The sequence below is a fragment of the Rattus norvegicus genome, chromosome 14 (genome assembly GCF_036323735.1).
Source record: "Rattus norvegicus strain BN/NHsdMcwi chromosome 14, GRCr8, whole genome shotgun sequence".
In the NCBI taxonomy this organism is placed as follows: Eukaryota; Metazoa; Chordata; class Mammalia; order Rodentia; family Muridae; genus Rattus; species Rattus norvegicus.
This window is the reverse complement of record NC_086032.1, coordinates 82,889,616-82,911,511: the sequence shown is the minus strand read 5'-3', so window position 1 is coordinate 82,911,511 and position 21,896 is coordinate 82,889,616. Positions and strand designations below refer to the sequence as shown.

General features: G+C 46.9%; 1 protein-coding gene and 1 non-coding gene across 30 annotated transcripts in view; one reads left to right on the top strand and one right to left on the bottom strand.

The window, feature by feature from the left end:
- Positions 1-21,896, top strand: part of Osbp2 (oxysterol binding protein 2) — a 161,694-nt gene that overhangs the window by 58,875 nt on the left and 80,923 nt on the right. The window contains exon 1 of one of the 29 annotated variants that reach the window (XM_063273202.1): positions 19,661-19,784. The exons of the other annotated variants lie outside the window; for them this stretch is intronic. The gene's annotated coding sequence lies outside the window, so the exon portion shown is untranslated. Of the gene's footprint in view, positions 1-19,660; positions 19,785-21,896 lie in introns of those variants that run through there. 29 annotated transcript variants of the gene reach the window in all.
- Positions 12,851-12,981, bottom strand: LOC120096813 (small nucleolar RNA SNORA17). The gene has a single exon (XR_005493647.1). It is a non-coding gene; the product is annotated as a small nucleolar RNA SNORA17 (small nucleolar RNA).

The following is a 21,896-nucleotide window of genomic DNA, read 5'->3' as shown; positions in this document are numbered from 1 at the left end:
TGACTTGGCTTCTCCATGAACACCTGCCAGGAAGTGGGTTGAAGTGCCGGGAGCTCAGGCTGTTTGTTGGGACGCAGACTCATAAAGATGTCACCCCACTTCCTTTCCCTGTGCCCAGGTTCTTAGACTGACGATAGACGGTGCTGGGTTCCATGTTCATGTCAGCAAGGGACCGCTGCTTCATCAACTCTTACGGCCCAGGTCGCCCACAGAAGGGTAGCTGTGCCCAAGCAGGGAGAAAGCCTGTATCTGATCACTGTTAGCAGGTGGTGGTATTTGGTTAACATCTGTCCTTCAAACCCAGCTTCCATTCAAAAAATAATTAGCATCTCTCTGTGGCGGCCATGTCTGGGTCAGTGTGGATGGATGCAAGGCCTGGGGCCTAGCAGGTGCCCGGGAAATACAGCAGGGAGCAGCGTTCACATGCACTTTGGAAGTTATGCCTGCTCCACCCCTAACCCCACCCCCATGAAAGGTTATGGTGAAGGGTGAGACCCAGAAAGGGTTGCTTGGTTTGTTGTTTGGTGGAAGTCATCTAAGTTCAGCAGAGGGTCCTGGAGCTCTCCCAGCTGTAACCGGATCATAGAAACGCAGCCTCCTCTGAGCACATGGCCTCTCCTGTGCTCTTGGACAGGAGTAGTTTTTGCACTGAACCTCAAGGCGGTGGGAGCTGAGCAAGTGTTGGGATTTTATTAGCAGTTGAGCTCGCATCCTCCTGCTGGCAGGCAGTTGGAGATGACGGTGACCAGCACTGAGTCCTGTCAGACCACCTCCTGCCCCCTTGCAGATTTCAGCTAGTCAGACTGATGTTTCTCAGGGACCGGCCACTGTAATGCTGTGCTGCCCATTCACTCCGTAGAGTGAGCTGGATGATGTGTTCCTAGGTTTCCTGATGAGCAGGCATTTTCTTTGTCTTCAGTGAAATTCTCTGAGGTGTGACTGATGGGCAACAAACTGCTTATATTAAAATAGGCAATTTAGTAAGTTTTTGGTCATCATATATACCCTGAAAATAATCACCATGGTCCTTTGATAATGTACGAATTTCTCATTCTCCAAATCTCCTCTACCCTTTAAAATTCCTCCCCAGGCTCTGCTGTCTTATCAGATGACCACAAACCTTCTGCCACAATGGTTAGCTTGCACTTTCTAGAAATTGTCTCCTTTGATTCTGATTGTATTATTTAGTTTGTGTTTACATGTGTCGTTGCATACTTGGTACACACATAAAGGTCAAAAGACAACGTGTGTGTTCTCTCCGCCTACCATGTGGGTCCTGGGGCTCACGCTCTAGTTGTCAGGCTTGGCAGCAATCGCTTTACTCTCTGAGCCATCTCTCCAGCCCTAGAACTTACTACAAATGGAGGTGTGGTGGGTGTGGGAGGGCAGCCCCGGTTGGGGTCCTCTTTCTTGTCCTTTCTTCTTGAGGCAGCAGACGGGGAAGAGCGTCGACAAAGAGTAAGACTTTGTCTTACGAGATATTTAGGGTCACTGTATAATAATAAAAAGTTTACTTATCAGAGTCTAAGTTAGAATGCTACTGTAGCCGACCTGCCTTCTGTGTTCCTCTGAGGCCAGAAACTGCCTGACACTTAACACCTCATCCTAAAACAGCAAAGGATTAAGCACAATCTCAGCAGGAACTGTGCCACTCTAACTTTCAGCCTGCTGGTCGGAAGTCATAGGAAGAAAAAGGGACATTTTGAAAAGTGCTTATAGAGTTTATTACTAAGTTGTAAAAAGTTTCCTATTAAAGATAGCCAAGAAAAAAGGGGGAAATCAGAAAGATCCTAAGTGGGGAAAGGGAAAAGTTCTTTTAAGGGAAAAAATTCTCTAAGTGGGGAAAGGTAAAAAAATATCTCTACTCTCTTCTCTTTGTCCTCAGTACTTATACATCTTTCAGAATACATGATCACCCCTTACAAAGTCCATTACAAGTTCACACGAAAAATCAAATCATAAATTGAAGTAGAAGTTTACAACAGAATGTTTACATGCGTATCCATCAGGAGTAATTATTGGGCTAAACATCCATTACCTGTCTCAGCTCCACAGGTTCACTGAAGGTTTAAAACCATAACTAAGTTATTAGTGAAGTTTTGTATAGATAAACCCAATCAATATTTTATCTTCTGTCCTACCACCTATAATCAATCATTAGTTACCTTTTTATGACCCAAAATTAATTGTTTTACAACCTCTTGGAATGTGCTCTGAGTAGGATAAAGTCTGGTTACCATCTAAGAGCAGTTAACTGGTGGCACCTGGGAGACTGGCAGAGTTCTCACTGCAGTTTTGACTATCAGAAAAGGAACTAATAGCAGTCCCACTATAAAAGAGCTTAATAAATACTGATATAATTTTAGGAATTCTTATAGGATCATCATTAAGACTTAAGAAGTTATCTATTTGTCTACATAGCATCACCACAAGAAGTACATCTTTGTGAATCTGCTCCAAAGAGGTGGGCTATTACTTAGTGATTGTTATGTATGTTTAATAATAACAGGAAAAGCATATTAATATCAGGAATCATTCCTAAAATGAATTCTCCTATGGCCTTGCCATATAAGAGCAAACATGTCGCAGATTATATAATAATCCGAGGCAGGCCATCTCAGGAAGATCACCTGCTAGTTAATAGCTTGTCCCATTATGGCTCCTGACAGGGGTGCACAGCATGCACCCTGTAACTGGCATCTCTCACCCAGCATAGCCACTTTGACATTTGTTTTGTCTTTGTATCTGTAGCTTGTTGCTTCTATTGCTAAGCAGCATGCCAAGTTAACCATTGTTTGTTGATGAACGTTGAGTGGGTTTCTATGTTTGCCCAGGACAAAGAAGCCGCTGTGAACACACATGTTCAGTTCATTGTGTGGATCCATACTGTCTTTTCTTTGGGGTAATGTACCTAGGAGTCAGATGATTGGATCACAGAACAGATACATGTTTCAACCTTTTAAGAAACTGCTAATCTGGACTGCGAAATGGCTCAGTGGTTAAGAGCACTGGCTACTCTTCCAGAGGTCCTGAGTTCAAATCCCAGCAACCACATGGTGGCTCACAACCATCTGTAATGGGATCCGATGCCCTCTTCTGGTGTGTCTGAAGACAGCTACAGTGTACTCATAAAGCAAATAAATCATCTTAAAAACAAACAAACAAACAAACTGCTGATCTGTCTCCCAGAGTGGTTGTAGATTTTAAGTATCTATTGGCAATGCCTGAGACCTGGGGAAGAGTAGACAGAGTCACTCTCACAAAAATCCTGGGAAGTGTTGAATGCAGGCCTTCCCAAAGACCAAAATATGTATTTTACAGTGGTGTGTGTGTGTGTGTGTGTGTGTGTGTGTGTGTGTGTGTGTGTCCACTTCCCATCCTGTTTGTCAGAGTCACTTTTGTGTCCCTTGTTGCTGTGTATTCCAGGCTAATTGGCTCACAAGCCTCCTCAGATTCTTGTGTTTCTTCCATCTCGCCATAAAAACACTAGCTTTTAGGTGGGCTCTGAGCATTCAGTCTCAGGTCCTCGTGCTTACAAGGCAAGTGCTTTACCTTACAGTCTGTGAGCCACCTGCCCAGTCCTCATTTGAATGTTCAAACACATGGCTCTATAGGGACCATTCCTATTCAAACCACCTCAATGTTCTTAGAAGCACTTTGGCTGAAAAGCACTAACTCCCCACTTGGGCCTAGAAGGAAGCTAAAACCAGGGCGGAAGCCCGGCACTGCTGCTGTCATTTCTGTCTCCTTCACTTTGGGTTGATCACTGGCTCAACCCCCTACACAGGCAAAGAAACCCCATCCTAAACCAGTAGATTCCCAACCTATCGCCGCATCTCCTTTCAGCCATGAAGGTACAGCCTTTATGATCCGACCCTCGTGTTTTATAACTATAATGCCCTGCTCCAGACTGCCCCTCCGCCAAAGGCATGTTTTCAGTCATTGTTTTAAACCTGACAGTCATCTGAGGCCTGGGAACAGCAGAGCCTTACACACAGATCACACCCTCCTAAAATCACCCCAAAAGGATAACATGGGAATTGGAATGTCCCTTCAACCAATAAGGGTGTCTCTGAAACGCTTTGTACTCTTGGAACGGAGATGATGATCAGCCAGGCAGCGCACTGGCCTGGACTCGTATGCATAGGTCCTGCTCCCAACCTGATTCTTACATTGAACCTAGAGATCGCGTCTGCCCAGAAGACAGACACGTGGACACCTTCGTCTGTGCTTTCCTTCTCTCTGCTTTTGAGTGTCCTCTTTAGCCAGCATGTCATGTCAGGACAGGTAGTGGAGTCCAGCCTGCTGGGACTGCTGAGACCATGACCCTTGCCTTAGATTTCTGGCTACATTCAGAGAACACATTTTGTCTAAAAGTGAATGGCTGGTGTGCTGATGAGTCATTTGCTCCCAGATCCGGCTGGTCATGTAAAATCTTGCCATTGGGAATGTCTACATAAGAAGGCAATGTATGAGCCAGCCAAAGGGCAGACACCTGAAATCCCAATACCAGCTGCGGCAGGAACAAACTCAGTGCCAGCCCGAGATATTTAGAAAGACCCGTCTCCAAAACAAAAACCCGAGGACAGAAATCACGTTATCACCTCAAGAGATCCAGAAACGTCTAACACAGCTCCTGATAAAATCCTTAAACAAACAAGGAATGGAAGGGGCACGACTATGGCACATGCTTAGCCAATGCCACTGATGGAGAAAAATCATGTTTTTCCTAAACCCAAGAATGAGAAAAGAGTGTCCATTCAACAGTGAGACCCAGTGTTCTGAGTCTTAGCTACAGCAAAAGAGGAAGAAAGCAGATGCAAATGAGAAAAGTCAAGTTTTCACTTTTTGCAGATGACATAGTCCTATGCTTTAAGGACCCTCAAGAAATCCCACCAGAACGGTCTTAGGCCTCATAAACACTTTCTGCAAAGCAGCCATATGCAAAAGCAATATATGAAACTCAGTAGCCTTTTTATGTAAGAATGAATTTGTTGGCCTGGAGCAGTGGCTCAGCAGTTAAATGAAATGGAAACTTAAGGGCTCTTTGGAAAGTCAGTTGGACGGAGTTTTGCTGGGGTGAACACGTGAGGGAATGTTTCCTTAAAACGGACGCAAGTGTGAAAGGCAAAAGCAAACTTGTGAAGGAACATTTCATTGAGACACAGGAGAAAGGATGTTCCGCTAAAGCAAGCATGTGAAAGAACACGTGATGACGTATGCTTTGCTGATGACACCCATGTGTTGGTTCGCCTTACATCGTGTAGCTGAGCTGCGTTTGTTGGGACTCCATAGAGAGAACACATCAAAACCTTTTGGTGGTGGGCTGCAGTTTCTTGCTGCTTCCATGGACTCGGACTGATTGTGTGCACGTGCTGAGGCAAGACACATGGAGGACACGTGATGTTTAGAGGGCATAAATAGGACTCCATGAAGCTTGACTTGCTGGTACAGCTAGCTGCGCACTTCTGGGTCTCAAGTCTTCACTGATCTTCACTTCCATGAGAGAAGCACAGCCAAGACTTTCTCCTGGTTCTCCTGCTGACTGGAGCCATGGCTGAGGCCTGGCTGTCTCGGCTAGGTTGTGTCACCACTGTTGCTAATCTGACTACTGAACTGGACTGCTGGTGTATCTGTGAGGTGTTTATGAGTAGATCAAGCTGCCGCTGCCTGCTAACCTATGAGCTGAACTGTTGATTTTCAGACAACACAGATGGGAGTTGCTCCAAGGAACTTTTCTAAACAGGTTCACTTGCCCTGTATCCTTTCTTTCCCATTACCTCTGGTAGGTGGTGGGCTACAAGGGAGAAAGAGTCTATATGTGGACCCAGATTCACATATACGTATGGGTATATATGTCTATATATAGCTCTGTGTGTGCATCCTGAACTCTCTGTGTACATCAAGGACACTGTGTGTGTGAACTTTGTATGTATCATGGACATTGTGTGCCTGTGTGAACTATGTGTACATCATAGATATTGTGTGTGTGTGTGTGTGTGTGTGGTGTGTGTGTGTGTGTGTGTCTGAACTATATACATTATGAAAAGAGAGGACCATGAAAAGAGGGGGAAATCTTGAGATGGTGAGGAGGGAAAAACAAGAACAGAATGGACTTCATATGATATGAGAACAAAATGGGATGTATTGTAGGACACTATTCCTGGGGAGACGTGAGCCAACATGTTCTCACTCCAGACAGGGAACCAACACAGACCAAAGTATAGATACCCTGAAAGTCCATCATGGTGAAGCAGTGGTTTTATTGGGGTTACTTACAGGAACATAGGGGAGGGGTTACTTTCAGGAGCAGAAATGACTTTAAAAAAAAAAAAGCTGCATCACCAAGGCCCATCCCAGCATGTGTGACAGCGCACAAAGCTGGAAACTTGGAGCTTACTGCACAGCCTACAGGCAGCTCAACAGGTTGGAAGTTGTCCTTAAATGGCTCAGCTGATCTAAGTCCCTTCTAGGCAGATTGGCTGATATCTCTTCCTGGCAGCTTGCTGGTTTGAGAGTGACTCTCAACAGGCCCTACTGCTTACATATGCTTGGGGATGGAGCTAATGAATCTACTTAGTTTCAGAGACTTCCTGAATCCACTGAGTTGTTTATTTCCTGAGCTTAAGGAGCAACTGTGCAGGTTGGACCTTTTCTTACACTTAAAACATCCTGATCTTTTACCTCCCTGTAAACATCCTACCTTGAAATATCCTGTTATTTTACCTCTCCTTTTGTGTTCTGTATCATAACAAGCTTCCCTCAGAGATGGAAGAACTCTGTGAGGAAACCATTGCACAACAGGGAACTGTTTGGAATGAGGGGACCATAGGAGAGTAGGGGAGACAAAGGAAGGCCGTGGGGGAGGAAAAGGACAAACAATACGTACTGACGTTAGCATATATATGTGAAATGTCATAATCAAACTTTTCTAATTTTAAAAATAAACTAATTCATAAAGAAAGAAAACAAAATATAACCTGTGAAGATTGGTTAGAAATAGAAAAACCATCTGAACCCCTTCCGGAACCCCTTGAGTGAGACTCATGGAGGCCTGAGATCGATGCGAAAGCAAGAGGAGCTTTATTCCTACATGCTGGGGTAGACTCCCCTTCGGAAAGATGACCCTGAGCAGACTCTAACAGGGAGTTATATACCTTGCAAACAATTGGGGCAGAATTTGCACAATGGTAACTAGGCAGGGTACTACTGGTGGGGCGAAGTGACCTCCAAACTGATTCATGGTCAGTGGACCCATTCGGGACTTTCCGCCGAGGAGGTCAGATGGGGAGTCACAGGTGGCTTTGTTCAACAGTTTGGCTTGTAGCTGTTCCTGGAAGGGAAGGGGTCTTTCTGTGCTTGGACGTTTGTGGTGGATTTTTCTCATTGGCCTCAGATTGAACCCAACTCTGCCTCTTTCAGCCACAGCACTTTTAAATGTGAAATTTGCTTTTACTCAGCATGGTGCTCATTGGTCCCAGAAGTGTCCTATGGCAAATGCCTAGTTGGGTGAACCAACCAGGCAGGCATAGTCCAGAGTCCCAGTCTGATATGCCGTTAGAGTCACATGAGTGTTTGTAGAATGAATTTCCTGACAAGCATCAGAGCAGGGATGCTGAGCTGGAATCCACACAGCCCCATGCAAGTCTCAAGTGTATTATCATTGTATAGGTGCTGTGTAGGGCTGGCAGTGCAGGTCAGCTACCTGGGAGGCTGATGCAGGAACATGGCCAGCTCAAGGACAATCTGTGCACTTATCAAGACTGTGTGGTGGAGTGCTTCCCTAGTGTGATGTCCTAGGTTCAGTCCCCACAACTGAAAATATAAAATATAAGACATTGTGGGTGAGAATTTTAGACTTTCCTTCTTAGCACCAATATGGCACTTCTAAAGCCACATTGTGATATGTCTGGCAGTTCATTGTAAATGTAATTTTTATTCTCCTGTTGAAATTGTTGTCTCTGAGGCTTAACTGCCTCACCCCATTAACCTAGTCCTAGTCTTGGAAGCTTCTGGCCTCCATACAATCTTATCTAGGCCTAGAGTGTTTCGACCTCTGAGGCTTACTGCTGAATAACCTCATTCTAGTACTTTCTGAATTCTGGCTGGTTCAACTCAGCTGTGGGGGATCAAACTCCTCTCCAAGCTGACTGATTCAACCTGGATTCTCCCTTTCGGCTTCTCCTGAATTGCTCTGCCTGGCCTCATACTAACTCTAGCAATCTGTTCTAATCTTACGGCTCCTTCTCATTCTCAAACTTGCTCTATTTTCACCAGTGTCTAACTTGCTTTCTGCAAGCTGTCGCAATAAAACTACCTCCTTCCTTTCCTCTGCACTGCCCCTTAAGTAACTTCCCTTTCCTCTCTCTTCTCACCAGAGTCAGGCAGATCTTGTTCTATCAAATCTCTCTCTGATCCGCCATTTTGTCCGCTACTCAATTAGTCATCACTCAAACGTGGGTGGTTCCTTCTACAAACTAACCTTTGCCTCCTTTGTTGGGGATTAAAGGTGTGTGCTAAGTATGTGACTACATTACAGCCAGAGTATCCACATTGCTGGATTAGAATCCTTCTACAGTTCACTTAGTGAAAAATTACACCTCTTGGGAACGAAGGGATCATCCAACAAAATGTTTTAATATACTCGCATCCTCAGCTGACATTTTAGCAGTTATGAGACCTGATTTGTATGATGTATAGGTGTATCTGATTTTCCCAGCAGCCTCTCTTCTGTCTCTAACACTCTCGTCTCCACTGATCTCTGCATCAGTTCCTCTGCCCGTACGGACGCCACACTTTAAGCACCAGTGTGGTGCACTTTTGTTCTTTTTTTTTTTTTTTTTAATTTTTATTGGTTCTTTGTGAGTTTCACATCATGCACCCCATGCACCTCACTCATCTCCCCCCTCCTCCCTACCTGCTCTCCAACCTCTCCCACAACAGAGGAAGCTGTAGTGTGTCACCATGTATCCCACAGAAAACCCTTTTGTCCACTCTTCTTTGCTTGCAAAATGTTCATTGCAATGAGTTGTTGGTCTGATTTGAGGCCTCTGGCTTCTGCTACATTATCAATACTGGATCAATACTAAGAGTCCCTTCTTAGATAGCCTGTTATTATCCTGTGTAATGGAGAGTATCTATATCTATCTATCTATCTATCTATCTATCTATCTATCTATCTATCTATAGTATATAGTTTTGGACCTGTGGGAGGTGTTGGGGTGGGACAATTCAAAGCCCTGGATCTGGGCCTCAGAGGTTTCTGAGCTGGTCAGCCTGCTAGCTCTCATACATCAGGATGAATTCTGCTGCCTTGTCCTGGCTGGCCCATCTAATGCCACCACTAGCAAGGGGCAGAGTCAGCTCTCCTAATCTCATGCCCTTGGGGGCAGGCTTATCTGTGTCATGTCATCAGAATCAGCTCTACTGTGCTGCACAGGCAAGGTACAGGGCCCACTCTCCTGAGTGATTCAACAGGAGAGGGGCTGGGCCAGCTCTCCTGCTCTCTAACCTTGGGGCTGGCTCTCCTGCCACCCCCACAATCAGGGCTGGCTCTACCCTGCTGCTCAGGTGAGGTGCAGGACCCATTCTCCCAAGTATTGCAGCTGGTGAGGAACATGGCCAGTTCTCCCACTCTCATGACCTTGGGCCAGTTCTACTGCCTGCCTTAGTGGCAGGGGACCATAGAAAGAAGGAGGCCATCTCTCCCTCACCCACATCACCACACAGCAGACAAATGGCAGGGAAAACACTCTAATATCCACACCCTCAGGCCAGCTTAATCCTGCCCCCGCCACAAGGGTCTACTGTGTTGCCCAGGTGAGGTACAGGGCCTGTCCCCCAAGTGCTGCAGCAGGTGAGGGGCAGGGATAGCCCTTCTGCTCTAATGACCTCAGGCCAGCATTTCTGTCTGCCATAGGTGGCAAGGGATGAGGGGAGGAAGTCTTTCCTCACTGGACAGTTGACAAGTGGGGCCAGCTCTCCCACACTGGCTACCTTGGGACTGGCTCACCTGTGCCCCTGTCTGCAACAGTTTAGCTCCAGTGGGGTTCTGGGCCATAGGACAGATGTGTGGAGCTGGCAAAAATGTCTGACCACTGGTTGTCTTTCAAATAGATGGTCCTGAAGAACTCTATGTTTATACAAATTCCAGAGCATTCAAGAATGAGCATTTCAATTAATTTCTCTTTAATCATTTTCCAAGAACCATTAACATTTACTAATTTTGGTTTGTTTTTCCTCTTCCCTAATCCCACGTCATCATTAATTGACCTTTGCCCCATATCCAAGCATCAATTAACCTTTATTTCATATCTAGGCATGAATTTTATACTGCAAGTCAAGCAATTCTATTTACCCAGGCACATCTATTCATACCGTGCCCTGGCCAGCATCAGACATGTGGTTATGGAGACGAAATCAAGCTCTGTGGTTAGTCTTTAACAGTATGATGTTTTTTATATTTTTATAGTCAGTGGAGAGTATATCTTACATAGAATAATATTTTTCAGATGTAGGTCTAACTTCGTAGCCTATGTTTGACTTTTATGCGACCGGCAGTCGTGGTTCCATTCTTTATGCATTCTCAGAATGGTAATGATTAACGCTGCAACGGTTTGAATATGCTTGGCCCAGGGAGTAGCACCATTAGGAGGTGTGGCTTGTTGGAGTAGGTGTGTCACCATGGGTGTGGGCTTTATTACCCTCACCCTAGCTGCCTTAGAAGCCAGTCTTCTGTTAGCAGCCTTCATAACAAGAGGTGGAACTCTCAGCTCCTCCAGCCCCACACCTGCCTGAACACTGCCATGGTCCCGCCCTGATGATAATGGACCTCTGAACCTATAAGCCAGCCCCAATGAAATGCTGTCCTTGACTTAGCTTGGTCATGGTGTCTGTTCACAGCAGTCAAACCCTAACTAAGACAAACTCCTAACTTAACTGTGGGGACCGAGTTCCTATTCTTCCTGGCAGTTTCTATTTGTACTTTTACCTCCAAGGAGAATGAGAGACTCGGATTCCTATGTTGAATTACTGGCCCTGGGGGAAAGTCTGACCCTATATGCCCTTTATTTCTTCCTTTTATGTTCTATAAGTTCTTTTTTTTTTTAAGAATTATTTATTTACTTATTTTATGTATGTGAGTACACTGTAGCTGACTTCAGACACACCAGAAGAGGGCATCAGATCCCATTACAGATGGTTGTGAGCCACCATGTGGTTGCTGGGAATGGAACTCTGGGAGAAGCCAGTGTTACCCACTGAGCCATCTCTCCAGCCCAGTTGTATAAGTTCTTAATGTCATCTTTTAAGAAACCATCTCTGAGTTCTTGGAATATAGTTATCTCTCTTTTAGAACAGTTAAGTAAACAAGAATCATTAACCTTAGTGAGTTCCTCCTGCTTATTCAAAATGACTGCAAAGACAGCCAGGACCAACCAGAGGAACCGGTTTTTGTGGTAGATTGCAAAGAGGCTTTATTTCTTTGTAGAAACTCTAGAAAATTTAACAAAGACTCCTCCATCCAAGAGTTTTTTGTTCCCAGTAAACTGAGCCTCCATCACAACTGACAGAGCAAAATTAAGATTTACCATAAGAATGAGTATAGCGAAGCTAGAAGGGTTTGAGGTCGGCCCAGGGGTCTGCCCTCACACCTCCACAGGCCCTTGCTAGTTGGGTGAGACTCCCCAAAGGGCTGTATCACAGGGAGCTCCATTTGCAAAACACTCATTCCCAGAGGTTATAGGATGGCTTCCACCACCCACCACTAGTATCTGCTCTACTGTGCTGCCCAGGTGAGGTGCAGGGTCCCTCTCAGGAGCACTGCATCTGGCTAGGGGCAGGGACACTTCTGTTCTTATACCCCCAGGGCCAGCTCTCCCACAATATCCATGTTAGGGATGGGGCTGGTTCTGCTCAGTCCCCAGACACTAACGTGTCTCCAGGGATCAGCCCAGACCAGGGACATCTGCCTAGCCTTTGGTGGCAACAGACCTCTGCTGCTGCAGGGCCAGGGACTCAGACAGGGCCCCCAGTGGCAGCACAGGCCAGGACCCCACCGTGGTCCCAGGTGGCGTCACTGGTTACTCATATCAGGCTGTTCCTCACTACTCTGGAATCTCCAGTTCTGCCTCTCTTCTCTGTGCCCACATCCCTCTGTTTCTCTTCCTTTTTCATTTCTCTGCCACTTACTTGCTCCTCTTAGTGGCACCGAGTGTCCAGGGTTGTCTCAGGAGCAGTCTCAGAAGTGCTGTGCCCCACTTCTGTATTACGGCACGGGGCAGGGGTCATCTCAGGCATGATCTGACCCCCACCAGGCCTGCGGGGTGCAGACTGCTGGTCATCTCAGGCTAGCTCCCTGTCCAGGCCCCATGGTGTCAGTCTGGTGGTTCTCAGGTTTGCCCCTCACCCTGGATGGCCTGAGTGGCCCCATGCCAGCGTCATCTGTCTCAGACCCTCTCCCACTCTGGTTCATTGTCCCAGGCAGAGGTTCCACTTGTCATCCTGGTCATCATGGTGTCCGTATGTTCTCTCCACCCACTCTCATTATCCCACTCTTTCTTGTATGGCCCTAGGCATGGTCCCTGTGGTATCCTACTTGCTCCCAGCCTGTCCAGGACTGCACAGAACTAGACTAACTCAGGCGAGCTCTCTATCCAGTGCCCTGTGGTGTGGGACTGGTGGTAGTCTCGGGCTCGCTTTTTTAAAAAAAATTTTTTTTCTTTTATTGGATTTTTTAAACTTATATTTCACATGTTATCCCCTTTCCCGGTTTCCCCTCCCGAAACCCCCTCTCCCATCCCCCTTCCCCCTGCTTCTATGAGGGTGCTCCTAAGCTTGCCATTTTAAAGGGAGCGCTAGGCCACTTAATCACTCAGATGCCACAGGTCAGAACATTGGGCGTAGACATAGCCTCTCTCCTCTCTGCCACCCACTGGAGCATGCGTGACCCAGCAGCCACACCTGCAAGACGCTAGGGGCAGGAGTGTGTGGTGCATGCTGGTAGGACGACTCCCCTCACACTGTTCTTCAGTCTCCCACACACTGGCATCTGCTCTTTCCTGTGTATCTAGAATCCACCCGTTTGGCTGAGAGCAGCGCTCCAAGGTCCTGTTTGGCTTTGCACACAGTAATACTCCGCCTGGAGCCCTGTGAGGTGAGCAGTGCTCACTCACATCACCGCTGCGTGCTCGTTCCCAAGCGGGAAAACTTGGCTTTCCTGCTAACTATTATAGAATTTCATAGACCTGAAGTCAGTCCGTGTTTATATAATACAATGGCTAAAACACCATGACCAAGCTAGACAGTGACGGCACATGCCTTTAATCATCACTTGGGAGGCAGAGGCAGGCAGATCTCTGAGTTTGAGACTAGCCTGGTTTACAGAGTGAGTACCAGGGCTACACAGAGAAATACTGTCTTGAAAAAACAAAACAACAACAACCAAAAAAAAAAAAAAAAAACCCAAAACTAATAATAAACCGAAAAACTCAAAACCAAGCAAACAGACAAGTAAAAAACCGTCATGACCAATAGCAAGTTGTGGAAGAGAAAGTTAATCTTGGCTTAGGTTCCAGGGGGATGAGAGTCCATCCTAGCAAGGAGGCATGGCAGCCAGAGACAGGAGTGGGGAGCTGTGAGTCCTCGACTGCAGGCACGATGCAGACAGCACATTAGAAGTCGGGGGGGGGGGGGCAATGAACGCTCAAAGCCCATCCCCAGTGACGTAAGGCAAGGCAGCACCTCCATCCCCAAATCAACTGAGGGTCGAAACTTCAACTACCTTAGACTGTGGGGGACATTCTCATTCAGATCACCTTATCCACGGGCGAGCATTCCACCACCAACTTACATGCCAGGGATCGGTCAGTTTATATAATCAATTTTTACTGCACATTATTGTGTGCTAAGATAATGAGGGGAGTTGAGAGTCAACAGAAAACAGATCTTACTGGCGGCTTCCTCCCTCCACCTATGAGGTGGCACACAAGACACCGAGCCTCAGATCATGTTACCGAAGGGTGCACCGGGATCGGTACCTCAGCAACACTGCAGTCAGGCAAGCCTGCGTGGAGGAAGTGGTGTGTGACCCTATCCCGGAAGAGGTGGGTAGGGGCCAGTGTGACAACCAGGCCTGGAGAGGAGCCAGCATGGCCACCTGCAGTTAGAGACCAACCAGGGAGGCAGGAGCACTGAAGGGCAGGATGCAGTGGTGATGTCTCAAGATGGCGCTAGAGAAAGCCAGCAGCAAACCATGCACCACAACAGCCCTCCCAGAGGAGCCCAGCTGCAGTCTTGGCTTTGTTACCTCTGACTGCAGGTGGAGCGAGATAAGAGCTAAGCAGGACAGTGGTGCCTGAGGGTCCTGATGATGGGCGGGGTCAGTGGATCATGACACTGGAGAGGGACAGCCTATTGTTCCTCATGGTTCTGTGGTCTCAGAGCCCAAGTGCGTTTGTTGCCCTGTGAACATTCTTCATGCTAACCAGTTCCTTTATTTGAGAGAACTGGATCGTTGCAAAAATGTGTAAAGTGTCAGCACCACACCTGGCCTACCGTGTCCATAAAAAACTACAGTGAGGATGGTATTGGTGGGAAAGTTTGGTTACCAGTGAAGTGTCTCCTCATGCTGTGTGAGACGGACGGGTAGGGAGTGGCAGCATCTCTTTACATTTTTTATTATTCAGGGAGAGGTCTCCATGGTTTAGAGCACTTGCTGCTTTTCCAGAGCACCCCAGTTCGATTCCTAGCACCTGCATGGCAGCTCACTACCATCTACAACTGTCCTAGGGGATCCAGTACCCTATTCTAGCCTCTGTGGGCATTGCATTCACATGGTACACAGAAACACAGGCAGATAAACACCATGCACATAAAAGAAAAAATGTTGTTATTTATGTAGTACAGGCTGGCCTCAGACTCCTGAACGGGAGCTGTTCCTCCTGCTTCAACCTCCCCGCCACCGCACTGAATCTGGCGCCTGCCACCTACCTACTGTTTCCTCAGTACCATGTTATTTCCCTGGCATTGCTGCTCAAGTGTTAAATGCAGGCTCCCTTTCTTCCCATGGAAACCAACATTCTGCAAATGCAGCCCAACCACCAGGGGGCGCTAGTGGCAAGTGGATGGCACGGCTCTCCTTTCACTGGGGCAAACCAGCCAAGGCCTTTTTGTGTGATTCATTTCAGTCTGATGCTTTTGCTGCGGCTCAGACTTGCAGAGCTGTGGCAATTATATGGGAAATCAGATTATCACAGCAGCTCCAGCATGATGAGTCTCGAGAGTCAGCAACTGTGTTAATTAATAAGTTGTGTTGGCCTCAGAGCTTCGCCAAGGGGAGATCATTTATTTTTTAATAGCTTTGGAACTAATCTACATGAGTCACAACAAGTGGGCAAAAAATTGCTGGGCATTAGCCTGTGTGCAATGTGTTCCAACTAACATGTTGGCCGAGTCTCTGTGGAAGAATGAGTGGCGACTGCTTGCTTCCGGTGCTGAACTGTGAGAGCTGCTGATCTTGGCATCCTCTTGGGAATAACTGCTGGGCTCAAGAAGCAAAGGGAGATCCCAGAGGGATCACTGGGTCATCTTGGAAGTGGACCCAGTGCAGAGAAAGGCGTTGGGAAAAATCTACACCCTGAGAGGAGGAAGAGTTCAAGTAGGGCCACATCCTGTCCAGGCAGCTTCCTCCTCACCAGATCCATCTGTTCCAGGTTCCAGTTGCTAATACAAGTGAATTTGAGCTCTCCTCAGCATCAACCCTGCCCATTCAGCTCAGAAAGAAAAGACAGCTTGCAGAGCTCGTGGAAACCAAAGACCCAAAGAGCCCTGGACCAGCCCAGTACAGCTGGATGGGTCAGCATCAAGCAAGCATTCTTGCCAATCCTGCTGACTCCACCATAAGGCCCTAGGGAGGGAGGTGGCTTAGCTGAGAGGATCTTGGGTATGGTCTCTGCAGATGTCAGAGCCAGTGGCTTGCATTCTGTCCTGAGCCTTGGGCAGAATGAATGCTTTCTACAAAATAGGCTCACAGTCTTGGCTCCTGTCCCAGAATGAATGGTCCTCATTTAGATAGCAGCTCTGTTTGTGCTGTGCTTTTGAGGATGGGGGTTGGGGGGTATGAATCTCACTGGAAACATGTCCTGCTGTGTCCCACTTTCTCTCGCACTAATGGCCAGTATATGAGGGAAGCAAGGGACGTGTCCATGCAACAAAGTGCTAGACTGCAGAAAAAAGATGGGCGGCCAGTGACAGTTGGGTGTGCATACCTAGGGCTGTAGGGGATTGAATGCACAAATGCTTACTCGTGTGTGTTCTCGAGTTCCATCACTGACAGGACTGTCCAGGTGCAAGAAAGGCTTCACCCAGGCAGCTTACACAATCTATGATATTACTGCCGACCTTCATTTGAGAGCCAGAGAAGAGCTAGGGGAAGTTGGACAAGTTGAAGCTATAGTACGTGTGTTGTACAAAGATCTGAATATTTGTCAATTCACGCGAACATTCCTTAAGGTAGTTTTGAGGGACACAGGCAAGAAGACAGAGCCAGTTGTTCCGAATTGGTCTCAAGAATTCCAGCAGACCTTATTGTGGGGGTGAAATTGGGATACGTGTGCATTTGCATGTGTGTACATACACACAAATCTCTGCTATAGTATATATGCATGCATGTGTGTATATATGTGACAGCGTGTATGTGCACATGTGTGTACGAGAGTGTGTGGGTGTGCGTGGGAGTGTGTATGAGAGTATGTGAGTGTGTGCGTGTGTGCATGTGTGTGCATGTGCGCATGCACGTGTGTGTTTGCTCGCTGGCTTAAAGTAGGCCTGAAGCTTTCAGTAGCACTGTAAGCTAGCTTCAAAGGTCAGCCTTAGAGAGGTGCAGCCAATTCCATCTTTAAAAAAAAAAAAAAAAAAAAAAAGAGAGAGAGGCACGCATGGCATACTTCCTAAATTGAAAGAAACCTTCTTGAGGTGTGGAAATTTGCTGAGTGTGATAAATATGGTGAAGGGCCACCTGAAGGCAGATAAGCCTTCATTTTTTAATTGCTCACTTTTATGTGTATGGGTGTGCCTGGTGGCCACAGAGGCCAGATGGCATTGGAGCCTCTGGTATTGGAATTTCAAATGATTGTGAGCCACCACATAGGTGCTGGAAAGACAAACTTAACTGCTGGGCCATCTCTCCAGCCCCTTGAGCTTTTATTGTTTGTTTTAACTCTAGGGCTTCAGGAGGGAGAGCCACACTTTGGCCTGCTCACTCCCAAACTTTAAATTATTATTTCTCTGAGATTCCTGGCAACTCTCTTCATGATAAGCTTTTATGACAAGTGTCTTTCTCAGAAGGAATTTCGCATGCTGCTTGTCTGCAGGGCCAGGAGCTCAGTGACTGGGGCCAGGTCATGCTCCAGCTGGTGTTTGTGGCATCAGGGTCGCAGTCTTGAGAAACACAGTAGACCTTAATTATGTGTAGATAAGGAGCGACAGGCTGTAGAGTGGCTGGAAGCCTTGACTAGGCCAAGTGGCAGGACAGGGGACTCACCCAGTGGTGGTGTGAGGACCCTTTAGTAAATGCTTTAAGAGTGCACTTGCCTTCCTCACTGACCACAAATCAATCAGTAAATCCATGAATATCATCAACATAAGAATCAAATTCCAGGGGTTGGGGATTTAGCTCAGTGGTAGAGTGCTTGCCTAGCAAGTGCAAGGCCCTAGGTTCGGTCCTCAGCTCCGGAAAAAAAAAAAATCAAATTCCAAATGGTATTGCTTAAAAATTGGTAAGCATTTGTGAGAACAGAAAAAGCTGAATATTCAGGAGCCACATGCAAGTTTCAGCCAGTTTTTCATAAGAAGTAGCTGATAGAGATGCAGCTGGTGAGGAAGCAGCTGGTGGGGAAGCAGCTGGTGGGGAAGCATCTGGTAGAGAAACAGCTGGTGAGGAAGCAGCTGATAGAGAAGCAGCTGATGGGCCAGCAGTCAGTAGAGAAGCAACTAGTGGGGAAGCAGCTGGTAGAGAAACAACTGGTGAGGAAGCAGCTGGTAGGGAAGCAGCTGGTAGAGAAACAGCTGGTGGGGAAGCAGCTGGTAGAGAAACAGCTGGTGAGGAAGCAGCTGATAGAGAAGCAGCTGATGGGCCAGCAGTCAGTAGAGAAGCAACTGGTGGGGAAGCAGCTGGTAGAGAAACAACTGATGAGGAAGCAGCTGGTAGGGAAGCAGCTGGTGGGGAAGCAGCTGGTAGAGAAACAGCTGGTGAGGAAGCAGCTGATAGAGAAGCAGCTGGTGGGCCAGCAGTCAGTAGAGAAGCAGTTGGTGGGGAAGTAGCTGGTAGAGAAACAGCTGGTAGAGAAGCAGCTGGAAGGGAAGCAGCTGGAAGGGAAGTAGCTGGTAGAGAAACAGCTGGTGGGGAAGCAGCTGGTGAGGAAGCAGCTGGTGGGGAAACAGCTGGTGAGGAAGCAGCTGATAGAGAAGCAGCTGATGGGCCAGCAGTCAGTAGAGAAGCAACTGGTGGGGAAGCAGCTGGTAGAGAAACAACTGATGAGGAAGCAGCTGGTAGGGAAGCACCTGGTGAGGAAGCAGCTGGTAAAGAAGCAGCTGATAGAGAAGCAGCTGGTGGGCCAGCAGTCAGTAGAGAAGCAGCTGGTGGGGAAGCAGCAGGTAAGGAGAGTAAGCAATGCTGGACTTGCCAGCTGTAGTACTGTCTGTGGAAGGAACTGAGCTTGTAGCCTTGCTGTCAAAGCTGCCTGCAGACCACTCAGATGTCCATACACAAGTCTGCATTCATGCTTTGTGCTGAATCTTCTCTGGGCCTTCATTAGCCATTGCTTCTAGGCATGAATCCTTCCCACCCCACTTGCCCCACTGCAGAGTCTGACAAATAGAGACTTGTTGAGTGAAATGTGAAATGTTCTCCAGCCAGTTATCGTTGGCTGGCAACCTGTTTTATGAAGCTACAAGTTGATTGGTGCTGCGTGGTTGTATTCTTGTGTGCTGGGTAGAAGTTAACAGTCTGAGGACAGAAGCCTGGGGTGGCTTCTGCACTAGAACTCTGAAGGCCAGGTAGAGTGTACGTGAGGTTTGCACTGAGGAGGCCACCCTGCAAGCCTACTTTGCCCTTCATGTTGCTGTGTTTTATGACTTGTCCAGGCACTGAGCTTCTGACAGACAGAGCCAGTATGCTGTAAATCAGATCTCCCTGACTCCATGTTCTCTGCTCTATCCAGTTCCCCATGTGACCTGAAAACCAAAGGCTGGAAAGACTCACAGCCACTGTCAGGTGACAGAAACCCTTGGCCATGCGGCTACACAGAGTAGTGGTTCCCAGCCTGTGCCTCGCAACTTCTTTGGCAAACTCCTATCTCCAAAAATACTTACATCACAATTCATAACAGTAGCAAAATTACAGTTATGGGGTAACAACAAAAATAAATTTATGGGTAAGGGTCACCACAAAATGAGGGAACTGCATTAAAAGGTCACAGCCTTAGGAAGGTTGAGAACCACTGCCCTAGAAGAATAGATTCAGCCTTAAAAGGGGAGGGAATTCCATTTGGTGTAGATTTCTAATATTTAAAATTATTTCATTTTCTCCTCTATTTTAATTTTAATTAATATAATAATTTTGTTATTTTTCTTTTTTCCTTAAGATTTATTTATTTTATGTATGTGAGTACACTCCCGCTATCTTCAGACACACCAGAAGAGGGCATCGGATCCCATCGCAGATGGTTGTGAGAACTCAGGCTCAGGAAGAGCAGTCAGTGTTCTAAGGCACTGAGCCATCTCTCCAGGTCCTTCTCTCTCTCTCTTTTTTTAAATATTATTTTTGAGTAGATTACAATCTGAATCTTTGATACATTTTAGTCTACCTTAATTATTATTTTTCCCCTTCAAGCAACTTAAGGCTCCCTCAGCAGGCTCGGTTCCTGGTGTCCTCCTGCTCCTCCTGTTGTTACATGGGTGACTCCCTCAAAGCTCAGGGCACTGTCCTCGGTTAGTTTAGTTTGTTTGTTTTGGGTGGTGTTGGCGATGGGACCTGGGACCTTGCAAGCTCTCTGTCACTGGGTTACATCCCAACTCATAAATAGTGCCTTATTGGCTCAATACTTTCTAATATTTAGCTGCATTTAAACAGTTTAGGTCATCTTTAGCTTTTTCCACATTGCTGTGCATGTTACCTGAGATAAACTTCTTTGTTCTAGGAGCCCTTAGCGTTTCTTGTGATCATGTCTACAGCAGCAGTGAAGTCTGCTTTTCATCTTGTTCTGAAAACATCTATATGTCGGGGTGTGTGTGTGTGTGTATGCGTGCGTGCGTGCATGCATATAGATCTGATGCATTCTGGAATCGAAGTTATAGACAGGTATAAGCTGATGTGTAGGTACCAGGAATCAAACCCAGGTCCTCTGGAAGAACAGCCAGTGTTCCTAACCACTAAGCCATCTCTCCAGCCTCTTTTTTTTTTCTTTTGAAGAAACAAAAGAAACAATGTGAGCCCAAGCTGGCCCTGCATTTAAGAACTCCCCCTGTCTCAGACTTCTCAGTGCTGGGATGACAAGCATGTGCTACCAGGCCTGCCTCTTTTCATTTTATTTTGTTTGTTTTAGAATTATTTATTTCTTTCATGTGTATGAGTATACTGTAGCTGTCTTCAGACACACCAGAAGAGGGCATCAGATCCCATTACAGATGGTTGTGAGCCACCATGTGGTTGCTGGGAATTGAACTCAGGACCTCTGGAAGAGCAGACAGTGCTCTTAACCTCTGAGCCATCTCTCCAGCCCTGGCTCTTTTTAAAGTTTTGAACATGAACTTGTTTACCTTCTAAAATCCAACCATCAGCCCAGTAAATAAATAGGGTCATGAAGCCAACAGTTCTCCAAGATGAAATAGAAATAGGCAATAAGCATGTGAAACAATGCTCAACCTCGCCAGCCACCAGAGAGGTGCAAAAGGCTACAGTCAGAGTCCATCTCAACCCATCAGAAGGGCTATCAACAAGGAGAACAAAAGACAACACTTGCTGCTGAGGATGGAGTGGGGGTTAAGGGCCTGCTGAGTGTGATCTGGTCCAAACACTATGGAGGCCAGTGTGGAGATGAGACCAGCCATGTGATCCGGCTACCACCCAAGTGTTTACCCAGAGCCTCCAAGCCCGCATGGCACAGTGGTTCTTACCCATCACCAGCACTGTTTACAATGGCGCTAAGAATCCAGCTCAGGAGGAGTGTGCATGGAAAACGTGGTATATATAATACACAGTCAAGGTGCTTTTTAGAGAACTCATGTTAAGTTGTTTGCAGGAGAGCGGATACAACTGAAGATGATCATACTGAACAAATCAAGCCAACCTCGAAAAGACAAAACATCCCTTTCTCTTTTTTGTGGCTCCTAGGGTTCACATAGGCAAGAGAAATCACAGAGGACCCAGATAGAAGAGGGATAGGGCAGGGAAGGGCTGGGGGTGCTGTGTTTTGAATGAGAAATGGCCCCCAGTTGGTGGCATGGTTTGGGGGTGTTGTAGAACCTTTAGGAAGTGGAGGCTTGCAGGAGGAAGATCACTGGGACGGGACTTAAGAGGCTGTAACCAGCTCCCACTTCCTATCTGCATTGGAATGTGAATGAAATGTGAACTCTTAGGGTTCCTTCTTAGGGTGCTCTCAGCAAGGCCCTGGGCTCAGTCCTCAGCTTGGGGGGTGGGAGGGAGGTTCCTGCTTAGAATCCATGATGGATGTCATCCCTCTGGAACCTAATAACACCTTTTTCCTTTAGAGAAGACAGTGTCCTCTAAAATAACGTTGATCAGGGTATTTTATCACAGCAACAGTAAAGCAGTTAATGCAGGGACAGGGTATACTCAAAATACAGTAAAGTCAGGGAGGCCTCAAAGTTGCCCAGACAAC